The 26,985-nt window shown below is 36.7% G+C and overlaps 1 pseudogene; it reads right to left on the bottom strand.

Annotated features, from left to right (window-relative positions):
• Positions 1 to 24,307: 24,307 nt before the first annotated feature.
• On the bottom strand, positions 24,308 to 26,210 carry LOC119048386 (cytochrome c oxidase assembly factor 5-like; annotated as a pseudogene).
• Between the last annotated feature and the right edge of the window lie 775 nt (positions 26,211 to 26,985).

Below are 26,985 nucleotides of genomic sequence, written 5' to 3'. Positions count from 1 at the left end.
TTTTTAATTTCACTTTCAGATTGATCATTATTAGTGCATAAAAATGCAACTGAGCCTAATTTTTGATAAAACTCTAAGCAAAGTGGGAATAGAGGGAACATTCCTAAACGTAATAAAGGCCATGTTTGACAAACCTATTGCCAGCATCATATTCAATGGACAAAAACTATAAGCATTCCTTTTAAAATTGAGAACAAGGCAAGGGTGTCTGCTTTCATCACTTTAACTCAAAATAGTACTGGGAATCCTAGCCACAGCATTCAGACAAAAAGAAATAAAAGGCATCTAAATTGGAAAGAAAGAAATAAAATTTTCCTTATTTGCAGATAGCATGATAGTGTGTATTGAGAACCCTATAGATTCTACCAAAAAAACTACTAGAACTGATCAACAAATTTAGCAAAGCAGCAGGACACAAAATAAATATCCAGAATCAGTTACATTTTTACACATGGAGTTTTAAAATTTCCTCTCTCCATCAAATCTTTAAGCCCTTATGCCATCTCCTAGCTGTATTCTTAGGAGTCCCTGATTTTTCCACCCAATTGATGCCCTAGTTCAAGGCTTTATCATATCTTGCATGAACCCTTTCTATGCCTCCTGCGTGGTGTCCTGACCTAAAATTTTGTCTAACCTAAAGCCATTCTCTGCACTGCCACTGGCAAGATCTTTTGAAGAGGAACAGAGTCAAAAGTCTATGTTCTGAGCTCAGCTTACCTTTCGTGACGTATCTCTTATCATCCTGAAGTTTTATGCTCAAAGAAAACTAAACTCCCCAAAGTTCCCAAAATATGAAGTGTCTTTCTAGAGACAATGACTTTGACCCACACTTCCTGGATAGTTCTTCCCAACATCCACACACGCACCCACTTTTCACTCCAGCCTACTATGGATGCCCCTTAAAATGGAGGTATTTTGGATTTGTAAAAGTTGGTATACATAAGTTCCTATATATCATCTCACCTGTGTGGTTTTAGGCAAGTTACTTACTGTTTTTGAGTCTGGTGGGGATTACACTTTTTACGGGGCAATTACGAAATGAAAGCCATCAGGACAGTACCTACTGTTTATTCACCATTGTATTCCCAGTGACTCATGTGGTCTCTGGCATATTGTAGACACATAAATATTTGTTGAAAGAATAAATGATAGTTATTATAATTATTATCTCAATCATTTCACCAATATAGTGCTTTATATTTATTAGTTTATCTCTCAGTCTCTTGTACCACACACTGAGCTTTTTAAAGTATTAGTATAAGAATATTATCTTATCCAATCTTTTATTTAATGGTATCTGGCACATACAATACCATTTAAAGATGTGTGATGAATGAGGAATGAATGGATGGGTGGATGAAATTATTCTATAGCAGGTCTTTCTTGAAGCAACTATTAATACTGACTTCATGGCTCTCTACGGTTCTTTCACTGCAACTTCTTTTGTTTGAATCTCTTCACTTTTTTTTTTATTGATTTATATCCTGAATGTAAGTATATGTGAATGTGGATATGGGTGTTCATTTTTAATTTGTTGATTTGTAAATGACACAAATTGGAAATTGAAAGAGTATGGAGTACTCTCCCCAGTATTGCTGGATTGATTGTTCACATGCAAAAGAGAAGGAGGGTTTGTATGTTCTTCAAACCTCTCTCTTCAAATGATCGAACAGGTATTTTAAATAATGTTCCTCAGATCACAAAAACTGAAGCTGTAGAATACTTCTCAAAATCTTATTGGGAGTCCAAAGGAAGCTCCCATGCCCCTGCCCTGCTTTACGGGTTCCATCCCCCCATACGTGTTTTTAATGAGGGGTCTCTGTCCATTTGTCAGATGTTTTTTTTTTAAGATTTTATTTATTTATCTTTAGAGGGGAAGGGGGAAGGAGAGAGGGAGAGAAACATCAATGTGTGGTTGCCTTTTGTGCGTCCCCTGCTGGGAACTGGCCTGCAGGGAACCTGCCTGCAACCCAGGCATGTGCCCTGACTGGGAATCGAACTGCGATCCTGTGGTTCGCAGGCCCGCGCTCAATCCACTGAGCTACACCAGCCAGGGCCTGTCAGATGTCTTTTTAAGCTAAGTGGATTACACATATTGACAGATGGATGAATATTTGTGAAAAGCGATGTGATATAATTTCTGCTTCATGAAAGTAGCTTATTCATACAGCAATATTCCTACTTCTTAAACAATTTCAAGGCTGTTTGCAATTAAAATATATACTGATAGGTAGTTCAAATAAAGTGATATGACTGGTGAGATTATAAGAACTTTTTGTTTCTTTCCATAATGAATATGTATTACTTTACAATGAAATCCAAAATAAACTGGAAAAAAAGGAGTAAAAACCATAAATTATAAAAAATCATAAATTATATACAGGAAGGGGAAATCTATGGTACTAGGAATACAGTTTACTTAACTGAGCATTAAATTAAGCTCTGACTTTAGTAGAGGCTAAAACGTGGCCTAGTGAGTAGGATCAAAATCTTTCCTGGTACTAAATTCTAAAAAGAAACTGTCACTTAGTTTTATTGAAATGGCAAAATATTGAGCATCAAAGACTCAAGCTTTATTCCAAGCTCCTTCTCAACTAAATTTGAGGCTTTGGACGAATCCTTTAATATCTCTGGGATTTGCATAAAGAAAGAAGGAAGAGCAGTTTCAGGCTTCCAAGTCCCCTCCCTTCCAGCTTTTCTATCATTTGATCTATGTTCAGGTAAAAAGTTTCCAAAATAAGAATGGGAACCATCTTTTTACACATGAAAATGAAACCTCAGCTACAACCCTTGCTGCCTCTAAGAACTCAGAATAAAAACTGTATCTCTTTGCTTACATGCAGTAAAGACAATTCAGAGGAATGCCTACTGCATTAAAGATGAAAAGAATGACTCTTACACCCTTCTTCTCTTTTCTAGATTCTATCCTGGTTTCTGTTTTTAGACTTTCACACAAGAAAAAAATATATGTATAAAGTTAGTCTTTTTTCCAAGTCCCCTGCTGCTCTTTTGTATGTATTTAAACCCAATGTTTTAGCAGAAGATCAGAATAGATGCTCGGTGCTGATGTAAATGGCAATGCCGTCATCACTCAGCTAACAAAAAAAAAAGAGAAAGAAAGAAAAGGGTGAAAAGGGAGAAGGGGGGCTTGAGAAGTTCTAAGTGTTGATGAAGTAGATGTTTGAAATTATAAGTTCCTGGAACTCAGACATCACACTGTTCATTTCTTTTTTTTATCTCATGGCGCTAACTCAGTGATCTCTTTCTTTTCTGAATTGTAGTAGCACTGCCCAGATTCTTTATCTGGTGATGTTTCATGAAGTATCAAGATACATCTTCTTTTAATGTCTTGACTTCTTCACATAAAATTTAGTTTTATTATCGTTCAATGTATGCATGCTTTGGTTCTTCTAGTTAGATTAGAGAGGTCTTAGGGGCCGGGATTGTGTTTTAGATGCTTTGTACCATTCAGGGTACGTAACTTTAATGTGTGCTCTTGAGAAAAAAATACTCATGGACACAGTCAACAGTGGGGTGATCACTGTGGGGAGAAGGTGGAAGAAGGTGTAAGGAAGGTAAGTGTGATGGTCAGAGTCTTGGCTTGGGATGATGAACACACAATACAGTGTACAGATGATGTGTTGTGGAATTTGTGCATCTCAGACCTGTATCATTTTGTTAATCAATGTCACCCCAAATACTAGTTCCTTCCCTTTGTAGCAGCCTCAAAACTTCAGGCAAACAAATGGTATTTTAAATTACATCACTCAGGCTATTTCTGGTGGTGAGCTTGGCACTTAGGGTGCATTGCCACTCTCCTGTGTTCATTAACTCGAAGTGGAGTGCAGTAAAGTAACAAGAAATTCAGTACATTTTTGAATCTTAGGACGGCAAAACTGGAGCAGACCATGGAGGCCATGCAATCATTCCAGCAGAGGGAGAGTGCTACACTGAGAAAGGCTACGACTTGTCCAAGGTCAGTCAACTCAAGAGAGGACATTCAGATCTAAATGGTCTCAGCAGAGTACTCTTGTGACATTTTCTTTGTTCCTCTGCTCTTTCATGGATGCATATTTTTCAGACTATTCAGGTAGTGAACTTTTGATACTCAATGCCTAATGTGGCCACAGAAAATTAACTTTCTTTTTTCTTCTTTAGAGTTCTAACTTTTCTGATACAATATTTATGGCCATTTATCTTTTGCAGATCACCTTTAAGGCTTCTAGAGCTAAAGTATGTGTGCCTCTGATGATTCATGGTATGTGGTAAAGTTATTTCTAAAATCATGGTATAAATAGAATGCATCTTCCAGAAACCTTACTTTCATAGTAAAGTGCAGCTATATATTTCCTTTTTAATAAAGGGATTTTTTTAAATATTTCAAAGTTGTGGCTGCTACTCTAGGCTCTTCTCCCTGGAATGCACACTCAGGCTGCCTTGAGGTTAGCAGAACTCAAAAAGGGAAAGTTGAACCCTGGCTGGTGTAGCTCAGTGGATTGAGCACAGGCCTGCGAACAAAAATGTGTTATTCGCCGGGAGGGGATATGAAGGCAACCATACATTGATGTTTCTCTCCCTCTCTCCTTCCCTTCCCCTCTAAAGATAAATAAATAAAATCTTTAAAAAAAAAAGGGACAGTTGAAGTAGACAATGTCATAATACCCAGTGAGCTGCAAAGCACCAGTAGCGTCACTTCATAAATCTGTGTGTAATTATTGTATGACCTGTGGTTCAGACTGGACTTTCTGGCAGTCTTGTTCTGTGGGTTCCCTAGCATTCAGCAAAGTACTAATCACATTGCACATTCGTTTCCTAGAAAATGTCAAATGTATGTTAAGAATAATAAATGGGTATTGAGACTACATGTAGAAGCAGAGGACATAGCAGTCTTTGACTCCGAAATTATAAAGATCCGGATACGCTGTAGTAGTAGGTATATCTGGATATTTATGTCATAGGCATGGAGAAGGTGCAGCTCTTTGAGAATATTTGAAATTCTAAAAAATATTTGAAAAGAACAATCTCAGGTAACCTTAAAGAATAATTTTAAATTGTGAATATGAGAGGAAATAAATGGAAAGTTTAATAAAGCCTATTATGCATGTGGGTTATAATGAGAACAAGAATTAAAAGCTCAGTAATTTTTTACATGCACATTTACTAATCATTTTATTACACAGTTACTTGATCTTATATGCTGCCTGATTTGATATATTCTAAGAGAGACACACATAAAGATTCTTCTTTAATATTAAAACAATACAATATTTAAGTTTGAATTAGAAGCAAAGGACAAAAACATACAGTTTCTGAAATAATGAGATAATTAGAATTTTAAATCTTCTCACTTGTGGTTTTAATTGCTTTATCAAAAAAAAGTCAACACTTTCTTTCACATCATAAGGTAAAAATTATGAAGAGATTGTTTTCCAAGAACCAAATGATCAACATCTTGAAGAATATAATTTGTAGTTACCTCTCTCCTTCTTTCTTTTGGCTGATAACTTCCTGAGGTCGTCACGATCGTTTGTCTGTGGGTAGGAGGTTAGATGTGGAGAAAAAAGCATAAAGGATGGGCAGAAAAGAAAAAAGAGAGAAAGAACTTATGGACACAGACAACAGTGTGGTGATTGCAGGGGGGAGGAGGGTGGGTAGAGGTGGAGGAGGCTATGGGAGGATGAGTGGTAACAGAAAAACATACAGTAAAAACAATAATGTATAATAGTAAAAAAGAAAATAAAATCATTGGAAATGCCAAGATACATTGGAATGATGTAAAGCCTCAATGGCTTTTTATAAGTTTTTTATTAAAAATCAGTATTATAGCTGTGCTAAGTGAAGAAATGATTCAAAATAAGAACCTTTCACAGGAATGATTCAGGTACCATAGAGACTGTGATTGCCCCACAGTGAAGAATGAGTGAGTAAATGAATGAATGGAGATAAGCACTGTTTGACTATTTTTGTACAGTCTGGTGCAGAGGTGTGGACTTACTTGAATTTTGAAAATGAGTATTTTTATCAAATAACAAGCCCACACTGCAGCTCCTTTATATTAAGTTCAAATTTCAACAAACACTTCCCTAGATAGCATTTTGTATGCTTACTCATTCTTCACTGCCGAAGGCAACAAAACAGGAACATCTAACAATTTTAATTGTTGTTAAGAGCTTATTTAAGTCCATGCAGAAGAATCTGGAGGAAATTAACTAAAGTCTCTATTCCTTATCCTTTTCTTAAGGATTATGTCTCTTGAATGGGTTACTGTATTTTAAAAATAGAGTATAATATATTATTATATTCAGAAGATAAACAGTATTTAACCATATTGATTGCATTCAAGAAAAAGTAAAAATTCCATTATAAACTAAATAGTCAAAAGTTAACTAAGTTGAAAGTTTATTTTCTTATTTACAAAATGTTGTTTTATTTATGGCTTCCTGGACATAATTTAAACAAACCAAAATTTGGAGGAAGGCTAAGGAAAGCCCAAAGAAGGGTGATCATTTCACAAAACTCAAAGGCACAGCATGATTTACCAATTGGGCTCTTCCCATAGAATTACATTAGTGTGGATAATGGTTCCATTCTCCTAGAAACTGTGTTAATAACCATTTTAAAACTCATTTCAAAGTCAGAGAAGAAAAGACACCCTGAACATGGCAGAATAATTGAAAATTCAATGGATTTCGAAACAGAAGACTCAGGTCCTAATCTTGAATACTTAAGCCACATAAGTGGGAACCCTTTGTGAGTTTCATTTTACTTCAACATGCAGTTCCACATGTTTTGGGGGGTTCCTTCACGTCTGTTATTCAAAAGCTTTTAAATCTTAGTTACTCAAAGACTTTTAAGTAGGTGCTGTTGTATATAGACCATCATCCAGGATTCCTCCGAAGAGACTACTGAATTAATTCTATACTATCTATATCATCTATATCTATATCTCAGAATTTGCATCTGGGAAAACCGAAGTCAGACAGTGATATGAAAGCTTCGTTTTCCTTTACTCATTTCAACTAAAGTATTTATTTTGCAGGATATATCTGAAATTCAGTTTCCTCCTGAAAAATAGTGATAATAATGCTTGCAGCATTTTCTTGATATGATCTGATGAAGGTCAAATGAAATAATGTATATAAAATGTTTTGTAAGATATTGTATCAATTAGCATAGCTATAGTCATAAGTATCATATACTTTAGAAAAGTTAGCCCCCTCTGTTATTGGCAAGTAAACAGCAAATACAATAGTATTCAGCAGTGGCAGCATCCTAGGCAGTACCTTCTGCCTTCTCTTGAAATCAAAAGGACAAGAATTAATAAAAAATTAGGTGAGTCACCACAAAGGGATTACCTAAGACATTCCTTTGTGTAGGCTACAGCAGCCCATTTATTTAGTTAATACCAGAGACCTCTCAGCAGGAAGGATGCTTAAGGTAAAAGGAAGAAATTCTAGCAAAGGGCAAAAGGAAGCTGCTTGCTGGGCACAGCTCACTCAAAGGCTAATGTGGCCTGAACTGACTCATACTTCAGGCTCCACGGCATGTTGGTTGAGAACATGACCCATGTCACAGTCACTTATTCAGTGCAGCACGTTGGTTTCCAGAAAAACACCACATGCAATTAACAATAAATAGTTACCAATTTCACAGCCAATAATTCCACTGAAGTGTGGGACTCAGTATGGTTTACTTTGCTGTTTCACTTTTATTATTTTAAAATACATACATGCTGTTGAATTCTACCATATATGTAAGCAAGATCACAAACCATAATGTACAGTTCAAGGAATTATCACAATGTGAGCAAAATGGTCATTACCACATGAATCAAGAAATTATTAGTGCCTCTCATGCCCCCTCTCATTCACTACCCTTCTTTCCTTCATAAAGGTGATCTCTCTGAATTTACGACCAAAGGTTAATTTTGCCTGATATTGAACTTTATATAAGTGTTAGGTATTGCCAATGTAAGATAATCTAAATGTACAGATTTGTAAGGGTTTATTTGAGCCAAATTTGTGAGGACAAGTCTGGAAGCAAGATTTTAATGGATTTGGAAAATGCTCCAGAAAATGGAAGTTTTGTAGCTTTTTTAATGCATCAGAATCAAAGGAGAAGATGTAAAGAGGGTTATAAGAAATCTCCTGGTTAATTACGGGGTGGGAGAAAACAAAGAAGGAAAATCTGTAGTAGTAGATAAAAAGCAAACGAAGAAACACATACTTCTTTTGCATTAGAGGGTATAGGATAGTTAATAATATTTGTAGAACAGAAAGTGGTGTTCAGGCAATAAGATAACAACGAGGCATTTCATAGCCTCGTGCTCTGGTGGTCTTGTGCTCTGGTGTCTTCGCTTATGCATTTGAGGGGTCTGGAAGAGAAAATTACTCTGACATTTCAAAGGTATATTATCCGAGATGCATAGGAACAAAGGACAGGCTCACTTAAGATAAAAGTTGACCTTTGCTAAGGAAGCTATAAGTCTGGGATGTGGCTACTTGCCATGACCTGTCCAGTCAGGTATTTTTAGATTCAGACCATTCTCTGTGGTTACTTTTGGTCAATGAGTTTGTAGGTTCCTCTATAACCACCCCCCACTTCCCTACCTGGAGATGGTCAGGTTTGGGGTTAGTGTATTGTCCCTTTTTTGATTGACAGCATTCTTTGCTATTTGTTTTCTTTCACCAAAATTTTGATTGTGAGACTCACCTATGATGTTGCCTATAGTCATATTCATTCATTTTGTTGCTGCAGTCAATGATATAGTTATTTACTCATTCTGCTGTGATAAACATTTTGGTTGTTTCCTATCTTGGGCTATTAGTACTGAATCTGTAATGCACATTCTCATAAAAGTCTTTCTGTGGATATATGTACTCATTTCTCTTGGGCATACCTTGGATTATAGGGTCATGGAGTAATATATATTTAATTTTATTTAAAAATTACATTTTTCCAAAACAGTTGTTCTTTTACAATCCCATCAACAGTTATGAAAATTCCCATTGCTATACATCCTTGTAAACACTTGATATTGTGAGGTATTTTTATTTTACACATTCCGATGGTATACCATTTGCTTTTCAAATGCATTTCACTGACTGGAACATGTTTTTCAATACTTTTGCAGTTTGGATATCTTCTACTGCAAAGTACCTGCTTAAATCTGCTGTCCACTTTTCTCCTGGGTTGTCTGCCTTTCTCTTATTGATTTGAAGGAATTTCTACCTCTATGAAGAATACAGATACTTTCTCAGTAATGCCAGTTTTGTGTATTGTGGCTTACTGCTCCCATTCTTGGCTTCCTTTTGAATTCACTTAATGTATTTTAATGTAGTCTAATCTGTCAAAAATTTTTCATAGCATGAGGTTATAAAGATACTCTTCTATATTATCTTCCATAATTTCTATTTATTGAATTTCTATATTACCTTTAAAATCTACCTAAATTGATTTTTGAATATGAGAAGAATCAAGATTCACTTTTTTCTCATAAATATCCAATTATTTTTTCTATGCCTAAAAATTTCTTTAATATTTTTTGTAGTACAGGTGTGTTAGTAATAAATCCTTTCAATTTACATTTGTCTAAAATTTTTTTAAAGATTTTTTATTGGCTATAGTATTCTCAGTTGATGGAGTTCTTCCTTTTAGTAATTTAAAGATGTCTCTTCACTCTCTGGCTTGTATGGTTTATGGCAACATGTGGGCTATCATTCTTTTCTTTGTTCTGTATATAATGTGCTTTTAAGATTTGTTTTATCTTTAGTTTTCAACAACTGAAATATGATAAATCTACACATGGGTATTTTTATTATCATTTTTTGTTTGTTTTTCCATGTTAATTTGATCTATGGATTATTTTCATTAATATTGAATCATTATCCATTTAAATACTTTTTTTCTGCTCCATTCTCTTTCTCTCTTCTCCTTCTGAAACTACAATTATGTATATAGACTGCTTAATATTATCCCACAAGTATTTAATGCTCTGTTCTGTTTTATTTACCTTTTTTTCTAACCTTCTTTGGGATAGTTTCCATTGACCTGTCTTTAAGTTTACTGACTCATTCTTCATCTGTGTTGAATCTACTGATGATCCCATCGTAGGTAAATTTCATCTCTCTTGTCATGTTTTTCACTGTTAGTGTTTCATGTATATATATTTTTACAGAGTATTTCTCTGTTGCTTTTTTGTTGCATTAATTTTGGTTGAAAGTGAACATGTTGTATAAAATGCTAGAAAATCAGGTAAATTGAGTTTACAAAGGGAAAAGAACATGTCTTATGTTTTGATAAACCTTTAATGTAGGAAGCTGATGTGGATTTGAGCTTTCTTGTTGCTAAATTCTTTAAAATTCCTTTAGCACTACCTCTTTCTGAGGCTGAGATTTGGTGTAGTAAATGTTTTTTCCCTCTATGTCTACTTTACCTTCAGTCTCAAGTCCTCTCTTTGGATCTGCTCCTCAGAGAGAGTCTCTCTTCACGTTCCTGAATTAGAGTGCTGTTACTGATTATTCAGCTCCTACTGGCCTGAAGGTGAGGGGCGAATGGTGTGTCCTGTAGTGTTTGGGTTTCATTTCAGTCTTAGGCAGGTGCTGAGATTCTGGATATCAGGAATGAGGTCTTTTCAGTGATCCTGCATCTTTCCTAGTTGAAAGAATCTCTAATGATCTCCATTCAGGATGTTTTCTTGCCCCTCTCCTGGGGTGAGGCTATTGTTCCTTTCCCCTGACTGCAATGAGTTTCCCCTGTGGTCTAAGGGCAGCTGCGTTTGCCATTCCTCAGTGGCTTACAGCTTTGGTTTAGTATAAGTGAGAATAGAGAAGCATCAGGGCAGGTCTTTGGCTTTCTCACAGTGGCTGCCATGCCCCCTTTCCTAACCTTCAACACAGGTGAGGCTTTGCTTGGGTTTCCTTTGTGCTTTGAATCTTGGAATTCCTGGGGAGATCTGAGCACAGGAGCCTTCAAGTAGGTGGTAACACTTTTGTGTCTGTTGCTACTTAGAGATGCCATAACTTATTGCTAGTCTACAAATGTACTTTGATAGTTTGAGAAATGTTCTGCTTGAATTCTTCTTATTGACTTTATGGGTCTCACATCAGGTAAGTAATTGTCATCCCCACTGTCTTAGGGGCTCATGTTTTGTCTAACATTTCAGGTTAGTTGGTTACCCTGCAAATTCACTTATTCATTGGGCTTGAGAAAAATATAAATGTACAGATTATGTGGTTTTAAATTTTTTGTAAGTGTGAGAGTGATACTCTTTCCAGTTTTCTCTCTTCTGAACATAAATTAGAGGTCAATCATAATGCATTATTATAGGTTTCCTTTAAATAGTAATTGTCCTTAAGAGAGATTAAGAAACAGAGAAAGTAGTCTTTTATTTGCCTACATTTATATTTAAAATTGATTGTGTACTTTGTTTCTTTGGTATCTCTGAATTCTTATCTTAAATTATTTCCCCTTTGGCTGAAGAATTTTCTTTAACATTCTTTGTAGTATAGATCACCCAGTGACATATTTCTTCAGGTTTTGTTTATCTGAAAATAAATTTTATCTTTAGTTTGAAACATAGTTTTGCTGACTATAGGATTCTAGGTTTCCCCAGCTCCCAGCATTTTAATGACTCTAGACCATTATCTGCTGGTTTGCATTGATTTTGATTTAAGTCAAAGGTAATACTTATCTTTGTTAATCGATATAATATGTTTTTCTCCTTTCTGGCTCATCTCAAGATGTTCCAGTGACATTTAGAATAGGATTGCTTGAAGCTTTCCAGATGTAATTGAGTGTTCAGAGGTATAGTTTTAATGTCATTGGTGGAAAGGAAAAGCTTCTGCAATGATGCCAGTGCAGGAAGCAGAACCATTATAAGAAAAAAGAACAGAAAAGAGAAGGGAAGGGAAGAGAAGGGAAGGGAAGAGAAGGGAAGGGAAGGGAAGGGAAGGGAAGGGAAGGGAAGGGAAGGGAAGGGAAGGAAAGGAAAGGAAAGGAAAGGAAAGGAAAGGAAAGGAAAGGAAAGGAAAGGAAAGGAAAGGAAAGGAAAGATTACTTAAGGTGACCAATTCGTTTTTATTTGCTCAGAGCTTTCCCAATTTCAGCAATTAAAGCCCTGCCTTATGAGAAACCACTCAATTCCATGAAAACTAGGCAGTTTGCCCTGGAATATTCTGGTTTTAGAACTAAAATTTCTATATCTTGGGAAACTTCTTGGTCCTGCACCAACCAGATGGTTGATCACCCTACCTCAGCTTATCTCATTATCCATCCTTTCCCCTCTATCCTATTTATTACTAGCTTGGATCATCTCCTTCCAATTTTTAATTTGGATTGCTACTACTGGCCCACTACTTGATTTTCTTGCTTTTATCACTGGCTCCATACATTTTCAATTTTATCACTCATTGTCAAGTTTGTGAACCCAGAGCGTGCATAGCTTCTAAACCATATTTCTTGAAGGTAGTTCTGTAGCTGCTGGCCTTGAGACTGAACTTTCTCTCTGCTAGAAATTTGTTAACTATCTGTTTGTTCTGATAGTTGAAAAGACCATTCTTGGGCTATGGAACATGATTTATTTTGATTCTATAAAATGCTCTCTGCTTTCCTATATCCAATGTGCATCAACTAACTGCCAATATCAAAGGACATCTGGAACAACTTAATATTTTCCCTAGTGATTTGGCAGGATCTGATGATTTCCAGCACTCACAATGTGGAATGAGTATCTACTGTGTTCTTTTCTAACCCAGGAGGAATTAGAGTAATCCTTACCTCTCAGATGGCTACTTCTAGAACAAAAGTGAATTGCTCTGAGAAAAGAATGCTCATTAAAGGCACATAGTGGAAGCAGGGTTGGGATGCAAACTAAGTAAAACTAATCAACAAAGTAGAATGGATTTTGAATTAAATTTGAGCTTGTGGTTGTTGACAAGTTAGGACAGCTTCTATTCTCTAGTGGTTCTTAGTTAACAATAGCCAAATACTCTTTTTATTCACTGATTTCTTGAATGGAAAGTCTATGTGTTTGTCACCTAGAACAGTTTTTTAGAAAGTTAAGAATTTTTCTAAAGAAATTGTGAGCACCTTAACTGCCTTCAAGAGATCTTGAACAGAAGGATGAGCCCTGACTGGTGTGTATCAGTTGGTTAGGCATTATCCTGGAAAACAAAAGATCAGCAGTTCAATTTCTGGTCAGGACATGTGCCTGGTTTGCAGGTTTATTCCCTGGTTGGGATGCATACGAGAGGAAACCAATCAGTGTATTTTTCTCATATTGATGTTTCTTTCCCTTTCATTCAATCTCCTTTTTCCTCTCTCTAAAGATAAATAAATATTTTTTAAAAAGATACCAGGGTGAAATATTTATACCAGCTATTTAGTAGAGTATGAAGAAAAATTTTCCATTCTTTCTTATATTGATTTCCAGTTAATATTACCACTGCAAAAACTCATAAAATTAACAAATCTCTTAACTAGTCCAGTAATATATTTGGTATAAATTTTGGCAAATGAATTACTTGGTGACTAGAAAACCATGGACTTTGTAGTTGAACTCCTTTCCTCTTCCTTTCTTTTATTGATTTTAGAAGAGAAAGGGGAGGGAGAGAGAGAGAGAAAGAGATTTGCCCTGACTGAAGAGTGACCCACAGCCTTGCTATATCAGAACAATGCTATAACCAACTGAGCTACCTGGCTAGGGCTGAACCACATTTTTTAGAGGCACTTAGTGAGAAAGTTTTAAAACTGTATTTTTCTTTTGCAGCAGATAGCTTTCTTCAAACAAATTCTCTGCAGAAGTGCAATGTATAAAAGAAAAAGAAGGAGAATTCCTCTGGATGAAGCATGGGAGAGTGACATCTCACCGTTTTCCCTTTCCCCAGTATTTGCAGTATTATGAAAAAAAAGAGCAATTAGAATTTACAATAATATTGTGCCAAGTTTGCACAAAATTGTAATATAACATGTTCATCAACTGTATGGAAAATTGGTCCCCAAATTATAACCCTGTACAGAACTCAGCAGAAATGTAAGTTGCTGTATCAGCTTGAAATTGGATCCTGCATACACTGTAACATTTCGAAAGAGCTCAAAAAGGAACCTCCACAAAAATCTAGTATTTTTCAAATCATTGCATAAAAAACACCCTAGTCTTATGCATAAAATACCAATGGAGTGGTAAACTGTTATCTCTTTTCAATTTATTTTTATAAACAAAATAAGAACAAAGATACAGTTTTAGACTATGTTAGAGATTTTAACTCATAGAAATATAAACTCATTTTTGCTTCAGACACTTGTTTTGTATACTTAGAACTCTAAATCTGTGGAATCACTTCAAATCAAATTTTGTGGAAAGCTCGATGGGTGAAGTATGTGAGGTTCTTCTGCCGGATGCAATGATGGGATCCCAGAACCCTCACTGCCTGTCTCCCCGGTCTCGTGCCTGCTTTCCAGACCTCTAAGAATCTGTCTCACAGGTCCAGACAACTTCTCTGCCAGAGTAAAAGCCACTCTTCTAAAGGCTATAAAAGCAGAGTACTTAAGGTTGTAGGCTCTGGAATCAGTGAAACCTAGACTGACTCACATCTCTGACATTTATTAATTTGTCAACTTAATCTCCAATGTTCTCATCTGAAACAGGACAACAATTGTAGTAGACAGTCTCCAACATGGGCAGCCATCATTTCCTTTTCTCTTCATATGCTCATGATGCTTCATCTATCAGGAGTTAGATTCAATTTCCCCTTCCCTTGAATGTAGGCCAGCCCTGTGCACTCCTTTACCAGTAGATTGCAGAGGAAATGACTCTGTATCAGAACCAGAAATAAACTGTAAGAAGTCTGGTATCTTTCATTCAGGAAAGCCAGGCGTCATGTTATGAAGACATGCACACGAGACTGGTAGATGGGGGAAGAACCATGGAGGTACAGAGAGGCCACAAGAGGATGCCTGAGGCCTCAGGTATCTAAGTGGAATCCTCATGGCTCTTCCAGCCTAGCCCAGCCACCACCTGAAGTCAGGTGAATGAATGATCCCTTCTAGTTGCAATATGCCCATACTCGTCACCTGCTGAACAGTGACAAATAATAAAAGTGTTGTGCATCAATCCACATAGTTTTGGAGTGGCTTGTTATGTAACAGTAGAAACAAAAATAGAATCTATGTACTGTGGTGGCTGTTAGCATTAAATAATACAACAATAATAAAACAATTAGCACCTTATGGGGGAGATATTGCAATGAAATTTAACTGCTGTCAGTAACTGGACTGTACCACTGAGTCAAAATTCCAGAGACATTTGTGGAGCTTAGATTCTAGAAGGCAAATACAGAAATAACAAATAAGTAAATAATATAGTTTGTTAGACTATGATAAGTTCTATGGGAAGAAATCGGAAAAGAATATATATAGCAAGGTAGGTTGGTAATGTGGGGTGGAGAAGAGGGGAGCCAGTTTACGATTTTAGGCAGGATGGCCAGGGTAGGCTTCATGGGGAAGATTAATGGTAAGGAAAGGAATGTAAGGGGTTGGGGGAGCAATCCATGCACATATCAGAAGAGAGCGCTCTAGAGAAAGGTCACAGCCAGTGCAAACGCTGTAAGGAGGGAGCATGTCAGGATGGGTCAAGTTCAGTAAAGAGGTCACAGAGTCTGGAATACAGGGTACACAGGGGAGCAAGTAGGAGACAATGTCAGCAGGAGTGGCTGCAAACTATTGTGAGGTCCTCAGTTGTCCTAGAACATTGAAAAGAGATGTTCCATGTAATGAAAGCAATGTTCTTTTTCAAAATCTATAAAATGAAAATTCAGCAACAGTTGAAATAATGTATTATTTCCTCCTTAATTCTTATTACTAGCTACAAAGAATGATCTTGTTTTTGTCTCTGTGTATTCTGCCAGTCCTAGGGAAATGTAAGGTTTACAAAAACATGGACCTCCTCTTTTATTACACCATCATATCTGCAAAACCTAAGAGAACTCCTGTCACAGAGTAGAAATATTAAGAAATATTTCCAATTAAAGGAATTCATAAATAAAAATATATTAATGACAAACATCTCCTCAATATTTCATAGTTTACAAAATGTTTTTCCATAAGCTCTCATTTTAACCTTATATCATTGTCAGTTAAATCACATTACTGCATGCCATTAATATTATAGTGTTGTTTCAATTGGAGACCGAGGTGCAGAAAGTTTATAGGCCTTGGCAATGGGGTCTCCCTGAGATGCAGGTGAGCTGAGCTAATTTTTGGGGGGGGTGATCTTCAATGGTTTTATGTGTTATCTCCTTTTTAAAAATTGAGTCTTATTGCACATTTTGCCTTGATAACCAAAGACATTTTACCACGCATTTAAATAAGTGCAAAGAAGGTAATTTCTAGGATAACAAAATGTTGACACCTCTTCTTTAAATCTAACATGTCAAATATAAGAACCATTTGATACTCACTGTTGTCCTTCTTAAAACATATATAAAGATTTTTCTTTAACAGCAGGAAATCCTTACATATTAATCCTTACATATTAAATTTATATTTCCTTGAATTCATATTTCTATTACACTTTTTTCTTAGGATTTTATGTTGAAAATATAATTATATATATATATATATATGAATGGCTTAAATTGATCACTCTCAAAATTCCCTGTAACAAAACAGTGCATATAAATTAAAATATAATATTATACTTTTTATTATAATAAGGCTTCAGATTGAGGTTTTAATAGCTATTATTATAAATTGCTAATAAAACTGACATAGATATATTACAAATATTAATACATAATAAGCATAAAAATATATTGCATTTCTTTAGGAGATGGATAGGGATTCTCTTCATGTATACAGGGAAAATTTTACATTTTTATTTTAAGCCTCTATCCAGCATGGAGGCATTGTTTTAAAGACATTTATATATGTATGTATGTGTTTATTTATTTACTTATTTATTTTAGAGACAGGGGAAGGGAGGGAGAAAGAGAGGGAGAGAAACTTCTCTGTGTGAGAGAAACATCAATTGTTTGCCTCTTGCATGCCACCAACTGAGACGTGACCTACAAACCCAGGCATGCGCCCTGATGGGGAATTGACCTGGCACCCTTTCTGTTGGCAGGCCGGCACTCAATCCACTGAGCCACACCAGCCAGGACAATTTTACTAATTTTTTTTAAAAAACACAGGATTTAGCATAAGTGTTATTCCTAGTTCATGGGTTTTTTTCTGATCTAGGTACTGAGAAAACATGTTTGCATAAATAAAAATATGGAAATAAAAAGAATTATGTTACTAGCTATAACCTTCAATTCTGACAGCAGCTCCAAGTAATATAAGAAAAAATACATAGGGATCTATGGTCAAAAATTATTTTTAATAATTTAAAAGTTGATAACTTAGATGGTTCATGAAAATCAGAGAATTAGACAGCACCTGCCCTGAAAGAGGGTCTGCTACCTCAGTCACTCTGTCCATGGCATCTGCACCAACATTAAAAAATGATTTCTTGTCAGGTACAGAGAAAACTTTCTATTGAGGGTTTTCTGCCTTGGACACAGCAGCAGAGTGATCCTAGGCCTGAGTAGAAGGTGTGCTGAGGGTTGTTTGTAAAGAGGGAGGTGACAAAGGAGAACTTGTGAAGGAGTCTCAAGCCAGTTAATTTTAGATGAGAACATATACAGAAGTTGAAGATTTGGAAATTGACTCTTAAAAGTCTACGTGCCCACGCGCCCCTAGGGAACATGGTGATGTGCAGATAGATTCCAGTGTGAAGACTGCCCGCTCAGAGGACTGGCTGCAAAACTGCCTAGGGTAGAACGGGGCAAATGAATGTGGTAACCAGACGATATCCACAAGAAGCACGACCTCAGAGAAATCACGAGGTGGGCAATGAGACACAGGGACCAAAGGACTTCTTTACAGCAAGGGCACAAAGTGGCAGAGGCAGGCATTCAGGACAAATACTCTAGAACTCTGGGCTACTGGGGATGGGAGTGAGAGTAGGAGGGGCAGAAAAATGGACGGATCGGGGAGGGGTCTTTAAGGAGCACCTCCAGATCACTGAATACATATGGGAAACTTCTCTTAGGATCCTATGGGAAAATATGACAAAAAAAGAAGAAGAAAATTGCCAAAGGGGAGCCATATAAATATCACATACCTTTATGTATTAGCTTAAATATTTTGTTTGTTTGATATCGATTGTAGTCAAGTAAAGGATGCTACACTATCTGATGTAGCAGCTACTAACCACATTGGCTATTGAGTACTTGATATGTGGCAGATCTGAGTTAAGATGTGATGTGTGTGCGTTATACGCCAGAGTTTGACTTCCGAATGTGTTTACTAGAAAATTTTTAATTATGTGTGTGGCTTATAGTTTTTTCAGATATTGCTAGACTAGAGCTTCTTCTCTAGCTAAAGAATAGTTTTAAACCAAACAATTTTTGGATAATTTTATTTTATTTATTTTTATATTTTAAAATATATTTTATTGATTATGCTATTATAGTTGCCCCAATTTTTCATTTTTGTCCCCCTTCATCCAGTATTCCCATTCCCTCTAGCTATGTCTGCCTTAGTTCATGTCCATGGGTCACGCATATAAGTTCTTTGGCTACTCCATTCCTTATACTGTTCTTAACATCCCCCTGTCTATTTTGCACCTACCAATTTCTACTTCTTAATCTTTGCATATTTTCCTCCATTCCTCCCCTTCCCCCCTCACAGCTGATAACCCTCCAAATGATCTCCATATTCATGACTCTGTTTCTGTTTTGCTTGTTTGCTTAGTTTGTTTTTTAGATTCAATTGTTGATAGTTGTGACTTTATTGCCATTTTAATGTTCATAGTTTGGATCTTCCCTTTCTTAAATAAGTCACTTTAACATTTCATATAATAATGGCTTGGAGATGATGAACTTCTTTAGCATTACATTTTCTGGGAAGTACTTTATCTGCTCTTCTAAATGATAGCTTTGTGGATTACAGTAATTTAGTTTGTAGGTCCTTGCTTTTCATCACTTTGAATACTTCTTGCCAGTCCCTGCTAGCCTGCAAAGTTTCTTTTCATAAATCAGCTGACAATATTATGTGAATTTCTTTGTAAGTAACTCTCTGTTTTTTTCTTGCTGCTTATAAAATTATCTATTTATCTTTAAGCTTTGGAATTTTAATTATGATGTGTCTTGGTGTGGTCCTCTTTGTGTCCAACTTGTTTGGGACCCTCAGAGCTTCCTGGACTTGTAGATCTATCTTCTTCACCAAATTAGGAAAGTGTTCTTTCATTATATCTTCAAATAAGTTTTCAATTTCTCACTAGTTCTCTTGTGCTTCTGGCACCCCTATAATTTGAATGTTGAAGTGTTTGAAGTTGTCCAAAAGTTATTTTCATTTTTTAATTCTTTTTTCTCCTTGCTGTTCTGATTGAATGTTTTTTCTTTCTTATGTTCCAAATCATTGATTTGATTCTTAGCTTCATCCACTCCATTGTGGGTTCCCTGTAGTTTTTTCTTTATTTCACTTAGTGTAAACCTCATTCCTGCCTGGGTCTTTTTTATGCTTTTGAAGTACAGCATAAAATTCCCAATGAGTTCCTTGAGCCTCCTGATAACCAGTGTTTTGAACTCTGCATATGATAGATTGCTTATCTCTGTTTGTTTAGTTCTTTTTCTGGAGTTTTGTTCGGTTCTTTCATTTGAGCTATATTTCTTTGTCTTTTCTTTTTGGTACCTTCCCTGTGTTTGTTTCTATGTTTTTGGTCCAGTTGCTTTGACTCCCTGTCTTAGTAGCATTTCTTATTGTAGAAAAGTACATCAATAAGTTGGGTGGAGCAGAGCCTTAGATAATCGTCAGGGCAGGGCGATGCGTGTGAAACAGGTTGATGGAGTCTCTAATGTGGTGGTGCTGCTCTGTGGCTCTGCGGGGTTGGGCTTAGAAAAGGGACAATGCCACTGCGTGGCCTCTGAAGTTTTGTCTGGGAGGAAGCTGTCTCCCAGCACTTGCCCTGATGGCAGACACTTCAGTTTCTCCCCACAGGCCACTGTTACCCTTCCACCTGCTGCCCTGGTGCTCGAGCACAGAGGGAGTGAGCCTGCTGAAGTCCTAAGTCTGTTACAGGCCCTTTAAGAGGAGATGCCTAAGAATCCCATAGATTCTCCAGTCTCCACTGGTTTTTATAGCCAGAAGTTATGGGGACTTGCTGGCACTGAAACCCCAGGCTGGGTGGTCTGGTGAGGGGCTAGGATCCCTCTCTTCTGAGGTATCTCTCCAGAGGCATCACTCCTAGTTTCTACCAAACACACCTGGGTGTGGGAACACCTATTCCATCTTCATATCTTCGCACATCTCCACACATCCCTGTGTCTTTGCCCCTCCTGTCTTTTAGATGAATATGACATCTTTAAGGCCTTGTTTGTCAGACTCCATATAGCCCAACTTTCTGACAATTTTAGGTGACAGCTGTTTTATAGTTTAGTTGTAATTTGGCTGTGGCTGTGCAAAGAAGTGAGCTGCGCTTACCTACATCTTCATCTTGTCCAGAAGTCCATTTTTGAATCATTTCAAAGTCATTTTAAATCATGTTATGGGACATGAGACAGCAACAAAGCCACTTTGTAAAGTTTTTAAAATGTAAAATGTAAATACATGCTTCAGATATATTAACCAAATAAAGGACTATTAAAACAGCAAAGTGCATTATGATTTCAAATTGGAAAAAAATAAACTCACACATGGATAAATGTCTTGAAAATTCTTCACAAAAATATTAATAATAAGTTGCTTCAATAAGGGATTTTAGTGGGACTGGCTTTTTATTACATGTTTTTATTTTCTAATTATCCAAAATAGGCATGCATAGTCTTTATTCTTAATTTTAAGAGAGCATAATGGAAAAATGTCTTTTTGCTATCTATTTACAAAATACTTAATGAAAGTGATATGTAGAAAAAATGAAGAGGAGCAATGAGAAGTGTTTATCTCTATTGTTTGATGCAGCATAAATAGCACAACTAAATTATGTGATAGATGCTAAATATTTTAGGAATACCTTACAGTTCCCTTCCCTCCTTGTGCATTATCAATTAGGACTTCTTGCTCACTTTCATTACCAATAAACTTTAAAGTAGTGGGTGTCAATAATGAGAAGGCATCAAATTTTCTTGAAAATACTAGAAGAAAACCATGAAAAAAATTTGCTTAATTTTTCCAAAATACTGCAAGGAAAATCTGTTCACTTGGCCACCACACAAAACCCAAGTGTATGAAAACCATGTCATGAAACCAATCTCAATACAAAAACAAAACCAGGAATTAATTGATTTTTAGAGTTCTCTGATACAGTTCCAAATATCCAGCTGTGGTTTATTAAGGTAGAAAGTGCTGTGAATTCTCCCAGAATTTTGTGTTTTTAGGATATACTTTTTTAGTTTTCTAGAGCAGTAAAAATTCTGATTATACTCAGCAAGCTAAAAGAGAAATCTACAGTCTCCCAATCTAATTTATAATTAAGGAGTCATTCCACTGAGACCATGTGTTTCTGTTTGCAAGTGAATCTCAAACACCCGTATCTGGTTCATAAGCTTATAACCACATGATTCCTTTAAAGGGTGAAGTCATGCAACCCAATCAATGAGAAGAGCTGCTCTTTGGAGCCTTCTGAACGACAAAAGCAAAAAAGACTTGTTAATTAAGAAACAGCAAAGTAGTCTAAGCTCAGCAAGAGGGCAAGGTTCAGCATTCAGACTGATCGCTAATCTGCTTTTTAATCTTCTCCAGCTCATCAACTTCTTTCTGTTCTTAATAACAACTTTATTGGTTTGTGTTACTCCTGAGACCCAAGACTAGAGGAGGAGACGTCTACGAAATTTCAGGACTGTCATTCGTGCTGCCTTTCTGCAGTGACTTACTTCAACACGCATGACTTACTGGGCCAACACTGTCAGCGAATAAAAATATAAAAAGACTCTATTCCATCTTTTTATTGCAGCTGATAGAAGTTCAGTTAAGATAGATGTGGGTGGAGGTGGGTGGAAAACTGCCTTTTTAGAAAATGTGATATGTGCTGTAATGGAGAGGTGTACAGATGTCCAAAATGCTCTAAAATCACAGAGGACAGAGCAATTCAGGGCAATTTGGTTCTGCTCTGCGAATAGGGTTATGGGTTTGGAGACGGCTTCACGAAGAAGTGTGATATTTGGGCCTGTTCTTGCCAGGCAGAGAGCTCATAGGCAGTGGGAAGGGGAGGTTTAAACCTGTGGTTCTCAGACTTCAACACAGAGCTCCGGGCCTCGCCCACTCACCCCTAGGGTCTCCGATCGAGTAGTTTGGAAGTGAAGCCTGAGAATTTTAACTTCTGACAAGTTCCCAGGTCATGCTGATTCTGCTGGTCTGGGACCATACTTGACATTCACTTTTCTAAGCCAAGGGAGGAAGGAGAATATAATCAATTCAATGGCAAGGCCTCCCTTCCCCACCATCACCGATGTGTAACACACACAAACATTGACCAAGGAAAAAGAGGGCTTGGTGTCATGTCCTAAGGTAATTGGGACCTTACAAAATGTTTTTCTGAGACTTCAGCTTTGTCCTTATAGGTCTGGCAGACCGACAGCTCCCTCAGTAGGTGACAGGTTATTAATCTCCAGTTGGCCCTGTGGACTACAGTTTGAAAGCTGGCATTGGGAGAGATGACATGGAGAAGTTAACAATGCCCTGTATCACTAGTGCAGTGCAGACCCTGCTGTGCTCTGCCTGACCTTGAAGGTGATGAGTAGTTCCATCATCGTCTTCTTTCTGAGTTTAGACTTCATTGGTTGTGAAAGTATTTTTACAATATTTTTATTGTTTATGCTATTACAGTTTTTTATGATGGAAATATTTTAAAATAAATATTTATGCTGAGATTATAAAGACTTTTTCCTCTAGTGTCTTCTGTAAGCACTGTAAGTTTTTGATCTGACATGTAGGCTCTTCATACACTTTGATTTGATTTTTTTCCATATAAATAACCAGTTGTTCTAGTGTAATTTTTGATTTGTCTAACCACTAATACAAAATGCCAGCTGTATCATAAAACAAGTTCTCTTTTTATATCTTCTTCCTTGGAATCCCTCCCATTGCCCTATTTATTTATAGCTCCAAAAATGCCTTGTTGTCTTCCTAACTACTGTGGTTTTACGATAAATATTATATGATAAAGTAAATCTCTGATGCTGTCCTTTATGTATAGCAGAATCTTATCTATTCTTGGGTTTTTATTTTTCCATCTATATTTAGAACTTGTTTGCTAAGGTGAATAAAAATGCTATTGGAAATTTTATTAGAATTGTATTGACCTATAGATCAATTCAAGGAAAAGGGTCATCTTCATAATACTGTACCTTTCTGTCTGTGAACATGGTAATATAAATTCTCCATGTATATGAATTTCTATAATGTCTTTCAAGAGGATTTTATATTTTTCTCAGAGAGTTTTTGCACATCTTTTGTTAGACTTGTTCCTAGGTTCCTCATATACTTATGTTACTTTTTTAAATTAAATATCCTACCTTTGTCTTAGTATTCAGATTGTAATTGACTTTCTTTATTGAACTTGAATCCAGCAATGCTGTTAAATTCTCTTCTTAATTTTAATATTTATCTGTAATTTATTTTGTTTTATATATAGAAAATCATCTCATCTGCAAATAGCAAAGTTCTTTTTTGCTTCTTTTGAAAACCGTGCATATTTTCCTAATAACTGGCTAGAATTTCCAATACAATGCCAATCAGAAGTCCTAAGCCTTATTTGACTCTGATTTTAAAATAAATACTTTTCACATTTAACTGTTAAGTACGATGCTTGTTTCACAGTTTTGTTTTTTTCCCCAAGAAATCAAACACAATTTATTTTAGAACTAAATAGGACAGACTGAATAAAAGGAAAGCTTTATCCTGAGCTTCCCCAATAGACATTCTCCCTCCACTGTTTTTGACTTGAAACAGTCCCAGTGGCCTCCATAATATTCACAAAGGTTGTATAAAGTGTGTCATTTGGTTGAGGGGTCAAGTTTGAAAATAACAACATCTATGCTTTAGAACAATTCCTAAAATATATTTATTATGCTCCCTGATCATTTAAATGTTCCTCCTAAAAAATAACTTAGAGCCAGAGAATCATCTACTTTACACATGTTCAAACTGGAACTCATCCATTCTCTGCAGGGTTGCATGGTCCAACGAAACGGGCTCCTGTTTGGGTTTGTGTCTTGACGACTGGAGGAAATCCTTTGGTGTTTTCATCTTGGTTTCAACATAATACTTATCAATATCCTTTTCTTCCTCTGAATCATGATCTGGTATCCAACATTGATCTTTTACATTTTAAAAAAAAGGAATATTTCAAAGCTTTGCCGTTTCCTTCCTTCAGACATTGCCTAGGGGACTCTCCTCCTGGAGTTCAGGGTCGGACTGCAACCTGAGACATGAGCCCAGGTCCTCCTTCTTGCCGGGTGTGCGCTGCCCTCTGGCTTGTCCTCCTGATACCGAGGCACCTCCGATCCCCTGTGGCCCTGGAGGCCTGGACTGTGTCTGTCCCCAATGGCCACAGCCAGGCTGTGCTCGAGAGATGCCCCCTGAGAAAGGATTCAGAGTTTTTTTTGGGGCAAATTCTATATCATAACTGTACTGAGATAAGATTAATCACCATTTTTTAAAAAGAAAAATGCAAAATAAAAGTAACATATATCAAGGTCTATTCTGTTATTATTTAAAATAGTAGAGAAGTAATCCTGAGGATGGCTACACCAGCTACATAAAATCCTCAGGAATTTAGCTCTTAAATCTTGTTTCTCCAACATTGTTCATTCAAATTGTTTTTTAAGGTAATTTCCTGACCCTGAGTAGATGTTGGCTCTCCAATCATCACAGCAATCATTTGGGGAGCAAGAAAGAGGAAGATTAAAAAAAGGAAAGGAAGTTAGAATCAGTTTTTACTAATAGGCTTTTTCAGAAGTCTCACAAAAAAAAAAACCTTGCCTTTAAGTTAAGAAATGTCATTTTGTTGTCGCTCACATGTTATCTTCCTCAGAACTGAGATTACTTAACCAAGAAAGATGGGGAAGCAAGTGGTAAAGAACCAAATCGCAGTCCATGCCTTTATCTGGTTAAGAAATTTCCAACCTGTTTGTTTCCTCATACTGGTTTTAAACTCATGAATATACATTGACTTTTACTGAGTGCTTTTATGCATCAGTTTAGAGGGTCACATTTCTTCTTTCATCTGTTTATGTTATGAATTACATGAATTGATTTTCTAACTTAAATGTACTTTGTACATTCAGGATAAATTCAACTTGGTCATGATACAGTTTTGCTGTACAATGTTAGAATTGACAGTATTTTGTGGAGCATTCTTTCACATGTATTAATGAGTGAGATCAATTGTCAAGCCTTTCACATGTCCTTGATTTGGACACCAAAGTTACATTATCTCATAAACTTAATTATAGGGAGTTACCTATTGCATAGGCTTTGAGTTATCTGTACCTTGGGGGTTTGGTAAAATATCCTGGCAAAATTAGTTTTGTCCTGGGATTTCTTTAGTAAGAAAAAAATTTTAACTATTATTTTTAATTTTTAAAGTATTAGTTTTTCTAAGCCCATTAATTTTAAAATGAGGACTCTTCTTAAGTTGTTTTTTTTTATGTTATAAGCTTAGAAAAAATACAAAATATTGTGCACATCTCAAAACCCACCTGTTGAGACTATGGTCGTTGGTCTTTTCTTCCTAGAGGAAAAAAATTTAAACTTTTCCACAGGTTCAGGTCCTACTTAGGCCCAGGATCAAGAACGGGGCTTGAAAGTATTCAATGAGTTCACCCCTAAATCAGAACTTGAAACAAGTCTATGCCTAAGCACCATCTCTAGAGGGCCTGGCCTCCTGGGTTCGCTGAACTGCAGACGCCCCTTCCCTCCGGGTAACTGGCTTTGTTCGACTTACCTCCTAGTCTCTCTCCACTCCTAAGAAGCAAGCACTGAGCTCCCATCTGCTTTGTGGATGATATTTTCTCCTCCTGGAATATGTTCTGTCCACTTACCTCTTCCATCCCAACCACCTGGACAACTTCTAGTCTTGTAGTTTTTATTATGAAATCCAACTCATGTATCTTTTCCCCTGGGGAGTCTTCCAGGTTGTAAACTGAGCTGGATGCCCATGTTATCACCATACCTGCTACATATCTCCATCAATCGACCTGTATTATGTACAGTATTTTTAACACTTTTTATTGAGATACATCAGAAATGTACATGTCATTAGTATACAGATCTATAAACTTTCACAAAGTGTACCTCTATTGCATTTTATATTTTTGTATCTTGGTTTTACCTGTCAAACTGGAGCTGATCAGTGACTATAATGTTTCTAGGACCTATCTCAGTGTCTGAAACAAATACTTATTAATGAACAAATGACAGGCATCTTTTTTATTTACCAGTTATTGACTATCCAGCGATTTATTAATCTTTTTTTAACACTGTGAAGTTGCTGCTGTTATCACCATTTTTTTCTGTTAAGAAAGCAGTTTATATTTCTTACTTAAATAAACTTAACTTGGAGATTGAATTACTAGCCCCAATATTTCATCCCTCTGCCGTACGCTTTTGCATCTTTTCCCAGCACCCGGGGAGGCATCTTCCTCCCTCATTCTGGACTCTGGGCTCACCCATTAACATTGAATTGGCCATATGGAGGTTGGCAGGTGTGACGCAAGCAGTGGCTCGATATGCGCTTTTCACAGCTAGTCGAGCCTTGGGCTGCTGTCATGGCCTGAAAAGAGCTTTCCCTGTGTGGCTGCTGACCCCTCAGGCTGAGCCCTAGAACGAGACACCAAACCCAGCCTGGGCCAGTGATCGGCTGACTTGAGTAACAGAAGTGAGCTCAGCAGGGACTCCCCAAACAACCCCAAGTTTGAGACGGTCCCAGACCACTGAGACAGTGGT

This window comes from Artibeus jamaicensis, unplaced genomic scaffold, assembly GCF_021234435.1.
Source record: "Artibeus jamaicensis isolate MK-2021 breed Jamaican fruit bat unplaced genomic scaffold, CSHL_Jam_final contig_519, whole genome shotgun sequence".
Taxonomy (NCBI): Eukaryota; Metazoa; Chordata; class Mammalia; order Chiroptera; family Phyllostomidae; genus Artibeus; species Artibeus jamaicensis.
Note: the sequence above shows the minus strand (reverse complement) of the source record. Positions and strands in the feature narration are given on the sequence as shown.